General features: G+C 40.4%; 1 long non-coding RNA gene across 5 annotated transcripts; it reads right to left on the bottom strand.

Moving 5' to 3' along the window:
* Positions 1-273: 273 nt before the first annotated feature.
* Positions 274-12,463, bottom strand: LOC135313495 (uncharacterized). 5 transcript variants are annotated; one of them, XR_010373134.1, is made up of 7 exons: positions 12,093-12,463; positions 11,568-11,809; positions 11,313-11,473; positions 11,126-11,210; positions 9,368-9,469; positions 9,103-9,230; positions 274-1,680 (listed from the first exon to the last, which is right to left on the bottom strand). It is a non-coding gene; the product is annotated as an uncharacterized LOC135313495 (long non-coding RNA). The 5 variants fall into 5 exon arrangements; XR_010373132.1 differs by lacking the exon at positions 274-1,680 and adding an exon at positions 2,288-7,767 and having other exon boundaries at positions 12,093-12,462; XR_010373131.1 differs by lacking the exon at positions 274-1,680 and adding an exon at positions 2,288-4,469 and having other exon boundaries at positions 12,093-12,460.
* Positions 12,464-13,707: the final 1,244 nt, after the last annotated feature.

Here is a 13,707-nt window from a genome sequence, read left to right as displayed (position 1 = left end):
GGGATTCAAAGCAGGATCTTAGGTCTGTAAAAGAACAATGTTTAGTTCCAGCAGCAAACTTCTGGCTTTGTAAGGTGTATGATTCATGTTGTAAAGTTTCAACTGTCCAGTAGCTGGAGTAGTCAGGCAACAGACAGCTTCTTTCAGTGCAAAACTAAGCAGCACCTTCATCAGTAATGCTGGTCACTGTGACCACAACATCCCTTTACTCATCATCCATGGGCAGTACATAGCCAAATCCAACTTTCAGTATTTAATTTTAATGACACCTGAGATAGCAGGTTTTATTATCCCAGGGAAATTAGGGGGAATATCTGAGGATAGCAAGTACATCAGCAATTGAGGTAAATTATCATTACAATTTACATACTAGCAAGCTAAACGTAAGAGTTAGAAAGGGTTTCAACTCTACACAGTTAGGATCTGGAGACATTTCAGATACAAACCAAGTTTGGATTTTAAAGAATCCTAAAGCTGAAGATTGTTCAGACAGTGTTTTGGCCTGGACTGCTTTGCTGCCCAGAAATAAAACCAAACTAACATAATTAGGAAGTACCTTCACTTTTGGGAGAATATAACTACATGTTCTGTCCCCAGACTATGGAGAAATGCAGTTATAGCTGTAGCTTTCTGTAGCTATCACTCTACACAGTATTTCCTTAGTGATTTCCTCCCCCCCACCCTGGTCATCTTATATGCTGCGAACACATGAGATGAATTCACAGCGTTATTTATGGTACAGATTCTAAGACTGCTGCAGTTAATGGAAACATTGTGTGTTGTCTACAGGGGAGTTTGGAAGTTTCAAGGAATACGTGGCATTTACCAGAGCATAAATCTTACCAACAGAGGTACCTGTACTCATATAATTCTTAGCCCACACCCTTCCTTTTGGATACTACACATTCACTAAGGAAAAGAAAAATAGGTGTGTGTCTCAAACTCCCAGATACTCAGCTGTTTCTCGGCAAGACTGGATGCCATTCCCATCTCAACAAACCTAGAGCTATTAATAGTCAAGGTTTTGGCCTGGCAACTTCTGGAACACTTGGAAAAAATACAGTATCAAACTACAGCAATTGTCAGACAAATTAAGTACAGAGATTATCACTTACATGGCCTGTGTTAAAAAAAATAACAAACAAAACACCAAAACCAAACACACCCAAAAAAACCCCCAACCCCAAATCTATTCAATTCCTCAGAAAGGTTCATATTACTAAGAAAAACAAGTAAATACCAAGTAGCATTAAACTTTGACTGCTGAGGTTTCATCTTATAGCTCCTACACAGCAAATATAAACACACACAAAAATCCCAACCCTTCAATGAAGAAGTTAACCCTCAGGTGCAACTGAGCAAAAGCTGCATTGTTCACCCATTTTAAACCATGCACCCTAAAATCCCAGCACAGTGACAGAACTACTCTAGCATCAATTCAGACCCAATTCTGAGAGGTGATGCCAGCAGAAACAAGGAGGATACAAGGCTTCACAGTTTGGGAATCAGGACTTTAGCAGCCAAGCTGAAAATCCAAAGGTTAATTTTCAGACTGAATCCTTTCTACCACAGCTTGTTAGACTGGGATTCTCATTCTATTGTGTTTCTGGAAGTAGTTCAAAGATGTATTTAGAAGTCCTGTGTTGGACCATTCATCAGATCCTCTTCTGCTATATGCCTCTGTAGAAAAAAAAAAAGCTTCAATATCCTTACACCATCTTACTCTAACCATTCAGTCCCCTGTGCCAGCTGGGTGGTACTGTCCCAGTTGCTCATTGCCATACACATATGCTAATATTTCTGCCACATCTTTCAGAAAAAGTAGTAGAAAGTGTTATATTTCCAAAGTGCTATTTTAAGCATCTTAGTTTGAAAAAGAGTAACATCATATTCATAGCACCTATATTTTAATTAAAAGTATTTCTTATTGAATGAACACTCTAATTGGAGTAGCAAATTAAAATAAACAGTGTTCACTTTCTAAAGCATTCCACTGATCACTTCCTGGTACAGTAAAGGCTAAGACGTTAAGTTCTCATTCTATGAATCTAAGCAGGAGAACTTGCAATAAAACTTGAAGTGTATTTAACATTAGATTGAGTGGATTAGAAAAACACATTAGATAAATATTATAGGTCTTCGTGAATTCAAAACACCACTGCCTACAGCATTCCCTTTTCAGAATATTCAAAGCTTAGTAAGTCTAAAAACATTAGCATTCTAACAAAGCGAAGCAGTCCACAGGGCAGATGTCCTGAATATGAATATAGATGTGAAGGAGTTTTAACCTGTATTTTTACGCATATCCATTTTACACCATGCTGTATTCTCATATATCTTTCTCCCAAATATACAGTAATACGACTCTGGAAAGAGTTCTGCTGTTCTTTTAATTTGGCAGCCAGAGGCTTTTGCCTAAATTTTGGTCATTCTGAATGTTAAGGAAAACATTACTGTAAAAAGATCAATGTAATAGCATTATTTGAAGTACACTACTTCCCCTATTTGAAACATTGCCAGTTATTCCCTATCCATTCCTGAAACCACAGCCATTAAAACAGCAAGTATTTTATTAGCTTCAGTTGAAGAAAAGCATAAATATTAACCCATCAATCACCTCTCTCAATTGTGTACCATAGCTGCAGAACTATTGTGCTGGATTTTACATAAACAGAAAAATCATTTGAAAGTTAATTTCGGAAGAACAATGAAACTTTAGTGTACATTCTGAATATAAATTTTATCCTGGTTATGTTGTTGGTAATATCCTTTTCCTTTAAAATGGTGTCCAAGATGAGGCTTTGGAAAACAGCAATTTTCACAAGTTGCTAATTAGCATTGCTATTTGCATGTCTCCTGGAAATCTACTGTTTCTCTAAGCAAGGTAAAGATGGCACTTCCATCCATTAGCCTAGGACTAGTCAAGAGTTAGAGGTTATTCTGAACTCCCCTTTTCTGAAAATACTCCCAAGTTTTATTTAGAAGTCTTATCAGCTATGAAAAGCAAGACCAAACACAACACTGAAGGCAGCTCAGTTCTGAGACAGAACTAGACCAAGAAACATGTTCAAGAATTTCCTGTTTTGGTTCAACCTAATATCTCTCCTTAAAAAGAAGTCCAGTACAATGGTCATTACTGCAGCTGGTATAATTTACCAAATCTTTCCACACAACAGTAATACTGGAGCCATGAGCAGGGGCAAGAAGACAGGTACCTAACATTACTGAACAATATCCAGTCATGATTATTGCCTGGGATAGAGCAGATGAGAGAAGGGAATTGGGAAAATCAAAGTATGGATTGATGACAACAGAAGATTGGTTAGGAGCTTATGTAAATTCAAGGTATTTCAGATGTTTCCTCTCCCACAGGTACTTCCCCTCCTATTCAAAGAAATAGCTGCAGTACCACAGAATCCACCATGTGGTGTCTGTTAACAAATGTTGACTTTTTCATGGCGACTGGTGTAGGTACATCTAGATTGTGTATTTAAACATCACAGTTTTGTTTTCATTTCTTGCAAGAAGCATTTGACTGAGGTTAATGTTTTATATCAACAGAGTAAAAATAGCTAATTCTGGGCCCAAAGGTCATACACATCAGCACAACTTGAGTTCTGAAGTGCTTTTAACCTTGATTTTTCCTTGTAAGCCAGGTCTTTAAAATATACAACACGTTTAACCCAGTTTCACAAGTGGGGGGGGGGAACTGAACATTTTTCACTGTCTTCGGAAGACCATAATCATTTGACAAACAGAGGGGTATTTGAGACAACACTTGCCAGGACACATATAAGACAAATACAGTTCATTTTACAGAAAGCAATACAAATCAGAAATATCAGCACAGAGAGGAAAACAAAAAAAGACATCTTCCCCATCTGATTCATTACACTTTTGGCACCCCAATTAAGTTCTGACAAGCTAGTATTCCAGGCACAGTAAAATATTGTTGTTCCACTAGGCTTGCTCCAATGTTTAGTCATAAGATCCATACAATAATAACAGAACAGTGGCCTATCTTGACCAACAGTACATTAGTTATTATCTGCAGCACAAACACCTACCACTTTATACTAACATTTTGGCAGTTAATCTAAACATAGCACTTAAAGCTACATCATAATTTTGAGATCTAACTGGGTCATTTTCCTTCCAGCTGGCACCAGTAAAAAGTATTTTATAACAAAAAAGTAAATGAAACTTTTTTACGAGTTTTTTTTTTATTCTTTAATGGCAGGAGCACAAGTATGATTTCAAGCACACACAACACATTTTTCAAGGCCTGTTCGTGGTGATGCTAGCTGGGTGAATTACAATATGATTTATTGTGCAGTGGTGTATGTCTAATTTTCCATCTACTGCTGGGAGCTTCAGTTGGCGAGAACTAACAGACGCCCATTGTGTACAGCTTGGTTCAAACTGTGGTTTTGGTGCAAACTCTCAGGGACAGGAACTTACTGCACATGCTGGCAAGAAGACAGGGAGAAAGTTGATGAAAAGAACAAAAAAGAACTTTTTTAATGGCTTCTTAAATACTTGGTATCCCATCCCTTCTCCAAATTGTTTTGTGGCTAGGAGAGAAGAGGGAAAAGGGAGGAGTCACACAGATTTTCCTGTAAAAATTGTGTCTCATTCAATGGATATAAAACAAGGCAGCTAATGACTTCTTGTTATTGTAGCAAGGTTCCCTGCTGACAGGATTCAAGATGAACAGGAGCTCACTGGAACACAGTTCTCAATATTTACTCCCCCTAAGCACTGGAAACACAACTCCGTCTTTAAACAACTATCTAGAGACTTCTTTCACTTACCTTCCTTTACCTTACTCTGGTTTTCTCAAATGTTCCATGTACACTCCCAGATAGCTGACTTGACATAGTCCAAGCAAAGCAAAGGTGGAGAAAGGAAATAACAGAGGGAAGTGATGAGGAGAGGGGAAAACAAGAATAAACTCAACAAGGAAAAGCAAAGTCCTGGAGGGGTAAGAGAGAAGAGCAAGACTGTGGAGCTCAGGATTGCCAGCAAGAGATACACACAGAATATGAGAGGTTAGCAGGGGTGGAGAAAGAGCTTGAGGAAAGGAAAAGGTTAGAAAGAAAATTTTTTAAATGGGAGTAGAAAAAACAGTACGAATGATATAGTGGGAGGGTGCAATAACAGAGTAAATGACTTATTTGGAGCAGAGCTGGGATCCATCTCACCGAGCCACATAGCACAACAGCATCATTTTAATATGCTGAGCACCTCATCTCAGAGATGTAGCTGGAGACAAGCTCCACAACCACGTCCCTGCTTCCTTGGGAACAGCTTGTCAGGGAGAGAGCAAAACGTACGACACACCATGCTTCTTGTATGCCAGAGCAACGGAGAAAAGATGATTTGCGTAGTCTGCTCCACAACTGGCACTCAGAAAAGGCATTTTGCTTTACAAATGCAAATCAAGAAAAAGTGAAAAATACACATCAGTCCATAAACCTATGCTCGCTCTCATTGGTTTGCAAACAGTCATATATCCAAACACAGTATTATGCTTCAAGTTCACAGTACAGGGTGATAACCTAGGAATAATATCTTTTGGTTTATATTAGGTACCATTTACTATCCTCATAAAATCTGCTTCAACTATCAAATTTGATGTCATCTTTTCGATTCTCTCAGGGGTGCTAGTTCACTGTAACCTACAGTGTAGTTCCATAGCTACACACAGGATGGCACTGTTAAAATTAGTCCTCACACACCAGATCTCTCCACTCTCTTTGTAGGCAGCAAATTCAAGGCAAAGGTACCTTTTTATTCCCCAGAATTGTATTTATCCACCACAAACTGACATCACTTACTTTTATGCCTTGTTACTCAGTTATATTTTTACTTTGTATCAAGCATGGAAAACCAGTGCCCATGAATGTATTAATGCTATGTTATGATTTTTGGAAGGTTTGGCAGCAGAGAGAAGCAAGCGATTGGGTGTGGTATTACAATGTGCAATGTGGTATTTCATTCTCTCTAGAGATCTGTAATTTTATGCATGTTGAAAAAACGTTAAGGAAACCTAATGTACAGAACATAAGGAACCAATTTTCTTCTTAAGGAGAAAAGAAAAAAAGAGAAACACAAAAACACACCTTTGGGCTGTAAGCATTAAAAACATCAGTCCAAATGGAACAATTCAGCAAATCAGAGTGGGAAATAGAGAGGGTAGGTAGAGTTAAGAAATAACCATTAATTTAGTTAAGAAATAACCATTAATTTTTGGCTGCCTCCTCTTTGCAGCCACACCTCTCTTAATTATCACTCAGTTCATTAGCACTCTATAATTACATGTCAATGTGACCATAAATTCTATATATGGGCAACAGCAGATGGAGACTCACTTGTGCCACGTTGACGGATTCAGAATAAAGGCCAAGGTTTTTTATTGTTGTTAAATAAGTGCATAGACAGAACAAGGTCCAAAAAGACAGATGAAGTAGTTAGAGTCCACCTAAAGCTGAGTCTCAAAAAGGCAAGTGTTCTTCAGATTTCTGCTATTGTACCCTTGCCAAAAATCCCCTTCTGATCTCTAATCAAGCAACCAGCTCAACCATACGCAGGGCAGTAAGAGTGACCCTATACTGCCATGCAGAAAACAACACAATATTGCACAGTGCAGGCCTGTTCTCTGTCCCCACATAGAAGCATGGCTCCAGAAATAGTATATACCTGTAGGTGATATTTAAAAAGAAAACCCACACATACGCTTTCAAGGATCTTTAGTACAACATACACATTGTGTGGACTGTAGTCTGGAACAGTGTATTATACAATACAGTGCCAGGCAAGCTTCTCAGCACTTAGGTTCAAAAAAAGTACTAGACATAGCACATCCTTGATGCCAGTGCCTTTTTGTGGCCAGCAGGAAGAGGTATGGACTCAGAGTTGTAGAAAAAAGCTATTAACATCTGTTCATTGACAGCAGGGGGCCCAAACTGCATATTCTTTAGGTATATCTTTATCCCATCTTGTATAAGAGCTAATGGGAACTGCAGCCTTCTCCACTTCTTTCTCAACTTAAGAAACCTTCACATTATACTTGAGAAATAGACTAATAACATACTCCTGTAGTTGCCACTCACATAAAATAGCACCACCACATCAATAATATGTCTTTCCAGATAACTGGGTAAGCTCTCTGTTGCCTTCTAGACAGGAAAAAGTTCCACCCCCAGAAAAATTCCCTTAAGAAATCAGAGATCTTAGAGATACTGATTTGGCACAAGTCACAGTAAGGAGGGCATAATTTTCTCAACCATCCAATAGATTCAGACCACACAAACCAAAACCAACAAGCTGAGATAACCTCAGAGGTTCCCAGCATTGTTTTTTATAGACTGTCACCCACATCCTTGAATCTTTCTTTATCTTATATTTTTAAGGGATGGTTGAACTAAGGAGCCAGGAAAACTGCCTTTTGGCACAAGGAAATCTGGCTACACATATATCTCTCTAGACTTTACATATCTTGCCCCACATAGTCTTGTCATAACACCCACCCACCCCCAAGACCAAAAAGAGATGGAAAAGAAATGGGTGAAGGATGCTGTGCACCTGCAAATTACCTTCACAAAGACATCTAGTTGGTTAGGATCAGCATTTTAGCAGAATTCCTGAACTGATACTGTTGCCCTGTAGTCTACTTCAGGTCTCTCAGAGATTTTAGCATGGCTGGAATTATTGGCCTAGGCCTCAGTTTCTAAGCACAAGAGATCCATCAGCATCTGCTGGAAGCTGGACAAAAGAGTGCAAACCACAGGTTTTCTTGAAAGTATTCACAACTCACATGAGCAAAACAAACTACTTTTCCAACTAGTATTACATGCATAATTTTTAAACTCATAAACCAAAACAAAGAAATTTTCAAATGCCATTAGTCACCAAACTCCATCTGCCACTGGCCTTTGTGCTGGAAAATCTCCACATAGTATCAATGACAATTTTCCCCTGCCTTTGATTATGAGTTGTGTTGAACATCACCACCACCACACATACTGGCAGAAGTACTATTGCCTTCACATTTAAAGTCAGAGGAGCATTTCTTTGGATAAGCTCAGTTCCAAATTACTTTGAAATGTTTTAAGACTGAAGAAACCCCATTTTCACATGTATTTCTAATAAGTAAAGAGTAATAAAAGAACAGATGTCATTATGCTCTATTGTGAAGAAAGCAGAATAAAACCACCCAATAAACCAATTTACTGAGGAAAAGAACTCTAATAACCAGATGGACAGAATATTAAGAGCACCAGCTTACACTTCCTCTTTCTTTACCTAGATGTATCTAACAGCCTGAACAAACAGGAGAGAGCTCACCTAGGATGCTGCAAGTTTCAAAGCAGCAGTGCAAAGTTTTGAGAGTGCTTGTAGTAAAGCCTTCTAGCTTTGCAGATGCAAGCCCTCCTTCCACAAAAGGAAAAAGCAGAGCTCTCTACCTCTTTTATAGAAAACAGATGTAATACCTTCTTAACCTGCTTGTGTGTATGAGACCCTGATGTGGATCAGTGGAGTCTTCCAAGGAGGAGGGTGTTTTGCCAAACTGAGATTTGAGACACCTGTGGGAACATTTGGGAACATTTTTGTTCCCCAGGTGTCTTCTTCCTCACTCACGTGCACCTGGGCAGCACATAGACATATTGAGGGGGTTTTCTCCTCCCTGAAAAGCTCTCTGTCAATGTAATAGGGGAAGGACAGCTTAAGCTCACTTGTACTTCGACATACTAGGTCTGTAGTGCCATCCCAATACCAAGAAACAAACCCTAGGAATGGCAAGGTCAAGTCAAGGACTGTGCTGCTTGCAATCAACACTGATGCAAACCTTACCAGCCTTCATTGTTTGAGAACTATACAGGTACTCGGGCCCTGCTTTGCATGGTCCTACCTTGAATTTACTATGGCAGCTGGCTTTGGTGAAGTCAAGGTACAAGACACTCCTGAGCCACTGGTGGTGCATCTACCTTGTTCACTCATCATCCAGAACTTTCCAGTCAGATTTTTCATATTGAAAGTGTAGGACTGAAAGAGAGGCAAGAATAATTAAAAAAACCCCCAAACCCTAAGAACTCCCACCTTTGCTGTAATGTGAGGGGGAGTCCTGCTAAACCAGGGAAGGCAGGAGCAGCAATAGTTCTCATTCTAACACACCTCTGGCCATCACATTATCCACTGATTAGCCAGCATTCTTATCCTTAAAGAAACTATAAAAAGAATTACAGACAAAAAATGAAATTTTATGAAAAAGAAGAAAGTGAGAACAAGTTCCCATTTCTGGTATTCTGTCATATTTCACTGTAGTGTGCAGCATCAACTCATTATAGATAGACTAATCACTTACCAGAAATTTTTGCTTTTGCAGTATGGAAAGTATCAGGCTTAAGATGACTCTCTGAAGTCATCAAGCAGCCCTAAACCTCAGCGTGCAGCGGAGTTTTGTGCTCTGAAAGGAAGCAGAAATATTACAAGCTACGGAAAGCCACTCCCAAAAGTTGAGAACTGGAAGTGTTTATTGTTCATTTTCCAAAATCATCAAGCATCATAAGACTTAAGATTTTTAAAGGGGCCTAAGAGAACCAGGTACTTCTAAACCTATTGCCTTTCAGTGGAATTTGAATACCTCAATTTCTAAGTCTGCCCTGAAAGAGAATTAAGGTGGGATTTTTCCTTTTAATTTACCATTCTCAAGCTTGGTGCCTTATTTTCAGCAGGCACTGTGAGACATAACACAGATGCCCTCTGTCAAAGCCTTCCACTTGGGATGTTGGAATTTACCACTGTGGTGGCTGTTGTAGGACTAGAATTTCTCTTAGCAATTTTTCAATTTCATTTTTCAGTCATTCTTACTGTAAATTGTCATCTTTCTTGCACTGGGAGGAAAAAAAAAGGCAAGCATAAGAAGAATGCATCATTCAGAAATACAAACAGATGAAATTCCTGATTAACATGAGGTAAAAATCCCAACATCCATTAGCCTAACAAGAACCCCATTTGCAGTTTAAAACAAACAAACAAACAAAAGCGTGAGAAATTATGCATCTGTTCCCACCAACAGCAGTAAAAGCTAGGAACAGGCTTGCACCCAGACAGCTACATTTTGGGTGCCAATATGATATTAATTACATTAAAAATGGAAAAGCAGAAACCCTTCTGCCTTCTTAATTTAGCTCATAACCACTTTTTTCCTATTTTTTCTAGAAAATAAGTGTTTTTCCATTTAAAAGGTGAGAGCCACTCCGTAGTTACAAGTGGTACTTTTTGACTTTCTTAATACAACCCTGTGGCTACAATTAACACAACGGATAAATAGCAGAACAAATTAAGGTCTGATCCTGTTTTACTTATAGGTGCAATCCTTGCAATAAATTGCAGGTTAAGCTGTCGGAGGTAAATGAGGAAAGATGGAAAGCACAATCTATGATGCCTGAATTTTAAGTGTTCAGACATTAAAAGCAAGAGTGTGAGAGAAGATAAGCAAATATCAAGACAGAAAATTTTAAAATTTTAAGATGCTTTAGTGATTACTATAAGATTCCAAATATAGCCGAGATGCATGTTTTGCACAAAGCTTTAAGAAAATGTAGCAAATTTTGTATTTCTCTATATGAGCTATTTAACACTTACTTTTATCCCTCACATGGTAATAACATTTTCAAAAGAGAAAAAAACAGGATTTTTCTTCCCATTATTTCAGAGTGCTTTAGGTTCATTTCAGAACTTCATTGTATTTGAAATTTGGGGAATAAGGGAATGCAGGCTGCTTCCATGCATGGGCTTATTGTTGTGGAAATCCACTATTTCATCCCCCTAAAAATGAATAAATAACTGAACCAATTTGAAGTCCTTCATAACCTGTGATTCTTACAGGCATCTTAAGACTGTATACTGTCTGATCTATTTCGTTTGCAGTTCAATCACAAAGTCCTTCCAGTATAAAACTAAAAAAATTGTAAAAGAAGCGTGTACTATCTTTAAGCATGATCAGTAGGTTTTTAGGCAGGGATTAAATCAGGGAAAGTAGATTTATGAATGATTGTCTGAGGGTATAACATCTAATATGAATCCTAAGATCGTATCTGGAAAAATACTGTGCACTTACTACCAAGCACTGAACCAACTGTCTGCTTCCTGTGACAGGAGTGGGAGCAGGACATACTCAGAACTTCCAAGCAGCAACCTGTTATCTGAAAAAAGAGTAACCAAGCAATTTAAAATCATTCACTGTCCTTTATACCATAAGGTGTTGGCCAAATAATACATTTTTGTAACTCCACTCTTGCTCTCACCAGACAAATTGCCAAAAGACAGTGCTAGTGAGCACTTCTACATTCTTCATCACAGCTGCAGCACTTTCCAAACACCCTGTTTGGTAGGATGCCCACCAAGGCTGCTCAGGTAGAGCTCTCCTTTCCTTTTGTTTTTTTTCTTCCATTAAACTCAGAGAACACTGTGAAGAAAACATAAGAATATATTCAAACCTTCGCCTTTTGCTTCTACTACTGTGAGAAAGACAAAGAATGGTACAAACTATGAACCCTCACATTCTCTCTTTCACCCAGGCCATGTTTGTCCCATGGGATCAGAAATTCATGTCAGCTGGGTGCACTTGGCCATTTGCATCAGCTCACAGTCCAACAAGGATCACTTGTGTGGTGGAGCCTTCAGGACCCACTGCTGTTCTGCCCAGACTGTATCATCAACAGCCTCAACGTCCCATTGGAGATGCCAGATAGGTTTCAAACAAGTTCCTCAGCAGCAAAGGCTGTAGTAGGAAAAATGGAGGCTGGAACAAAATTTTAAATTTTAAGCTGAGGCATCAATTTTTTTCTGACTGTTCATATTTTGTGGCTACTGAATTACACAAGTAAGAAAAACTAAGATTTCCTATACACATTCTGAGGTCTTTCTGAAGGCACTTCTGCTTCCAGCAGCACCGAGACAGGCACAATGCTCCATCCATGCTCCTCGCACCCCTTCCCAGAGACACAAACTGTCCCCAGGAGACTGCAGCCACCCAGTGCCAGCACCCACCGCAGATGCAATGGAGTAAATGCTTTAACTGCTACCTGCTTCCTCTCAGATCAAAATAAGCCCAGCGCTCCACCCGCTCGAGGAGGACTGAGGGTGCCCGAAGCGGGGAGAGGACGGGAGGGGAGCGTTTGCCCCACACGCACCCGGCGGGAGGGACGCCCAGAGGGCAAATCCGCGGGCGGCGGGCCCGCACGGAGGCTGGCGCTGCGGGGGGGCAGCAGCCCAGCCCTTATCCTGACGGAGGACGCCGGCAGCCACCGCCCTCAGCCCCCCTCTGCGTGCGGACCCGCCATTAGTAAGAGCTCGCCGACCAGGGCGCGCGCCGGGCCGTTGGACGGGCTTTACCAACGGCCCCCCAGGGCGCGCGCGCGGCGGGGGTGGGCTCTGCCGGGGCGGGGGCGAGCGGCGGCCGCCGCCGGCGTTGCGGAGGAGGCGGCCGCGGCTCGCGGGGCCCGCGCAGGTGCTCGCCGCGCCGCCCTTCGGGTGCGCTCCGAAGAGCCCCAGGGCGGCGGCGAGGCGTGTTGAGCTGCGACAGCCCAGAGGTACCACGGTTAGCAAGCAATCTGCGAAGCGCTGGACGGCACCTCAGAAGTGTTCTGCCGTGTGTTGGACTGAGAAAGAAGGGTAGTAACGACCGACGGACGTTACTTTACAAGCCGGCTGAACTTTGCGCTCTTGCTACCCACCGTGACAGTCATCCCACTGACCGCAGGGGGGGCTGGGAGGAGCTGGCGATTTCTAGCAATTATATTAATCTGCTTATAGTTTTCTAGTTTTAGAGGTTCACCTTAAGTACCTGATAAATTGCAAATACAGAAAACGGTCATGAAACAATTTATCAAGCAATAAAAGAGCCATTAATCTTTGATAAACTTGCACATGCGTACATGTATGCATGGGAGAAGCAAAGCAATGCCATTCTTAGCACAGATGACTGCAGCTCAGTGAAATAGCGTAATATGAATATTCATAGTTACTCGTTTTCCTTGAAATAAGCTGTTTTTTCCTTAAAATAACCTAAAGCTGCAAGGATATCTAGTGTTTTCCTCCTGTAGTTGGAGTTGTATAAAATCAAAGTAGTGTTAGGGGGATTTGCAGGCTCTGTCCACAGAAGCTGCACAAATAAGATCAAACACACCAACTATCCCCCACTTTTTCTTTCAACCCATATTGCAGTTGTCAAAACTAGAAGAGCTGGCTAGCCTCTACAGTTACAGTCCTCAAAATAGGTAGTTTGTACCTAAAGGTTTTTCCAGAAGTCCTTTTTCCTGCAGAATCTCTCAACATGCAGAAAAATGCCTGCATTTTTGGGTGGGTGGGTGGGTTTCAGGGGATTTTTTTCCCTCTCCAGCACTTACCGTTTGGTTTTCCAGCAGCTGCAGCTATTCTAGTGGAATTAACTAAGTCTTGCATCAAGTATGGATTTCCTGATGTTTGAATAAAAGATATTTCATTGATATTGAGTAATTTGATCATTAAAATCAATGACCTCCAGATTTTCTGAATTAAGTCTGTTAAGTTTTAACCAGATTCTACAAAAAGCGGGAGAAGTTTAGCTTCCTAAATATTTTACGTCACGTGATGGACTTGGCAATTCAGTTGCACATTGACTGTTTTGATTCTCTTCCATTAAAAAGAATAAATAGGGCT

This window comes from Phalacrocorax carbo, chromosome 5, assembly GCF_963921805.1.
Source record: "Phalacrocorax carbo chromosome 5, bPhaCar2.1, whole genome shotgun sequence".
Classification (NCBI taxonomy): domain Eukaryota; kingdom Metazoa; phylum Chordata; class Aves; order Suliformes; family Phalacrocoracidae; genus Phalacrocorax; species Phalacrocorax carbo.
This window is presented reverse-complemented; position numbering and strand designations above follow the sequence as displayed.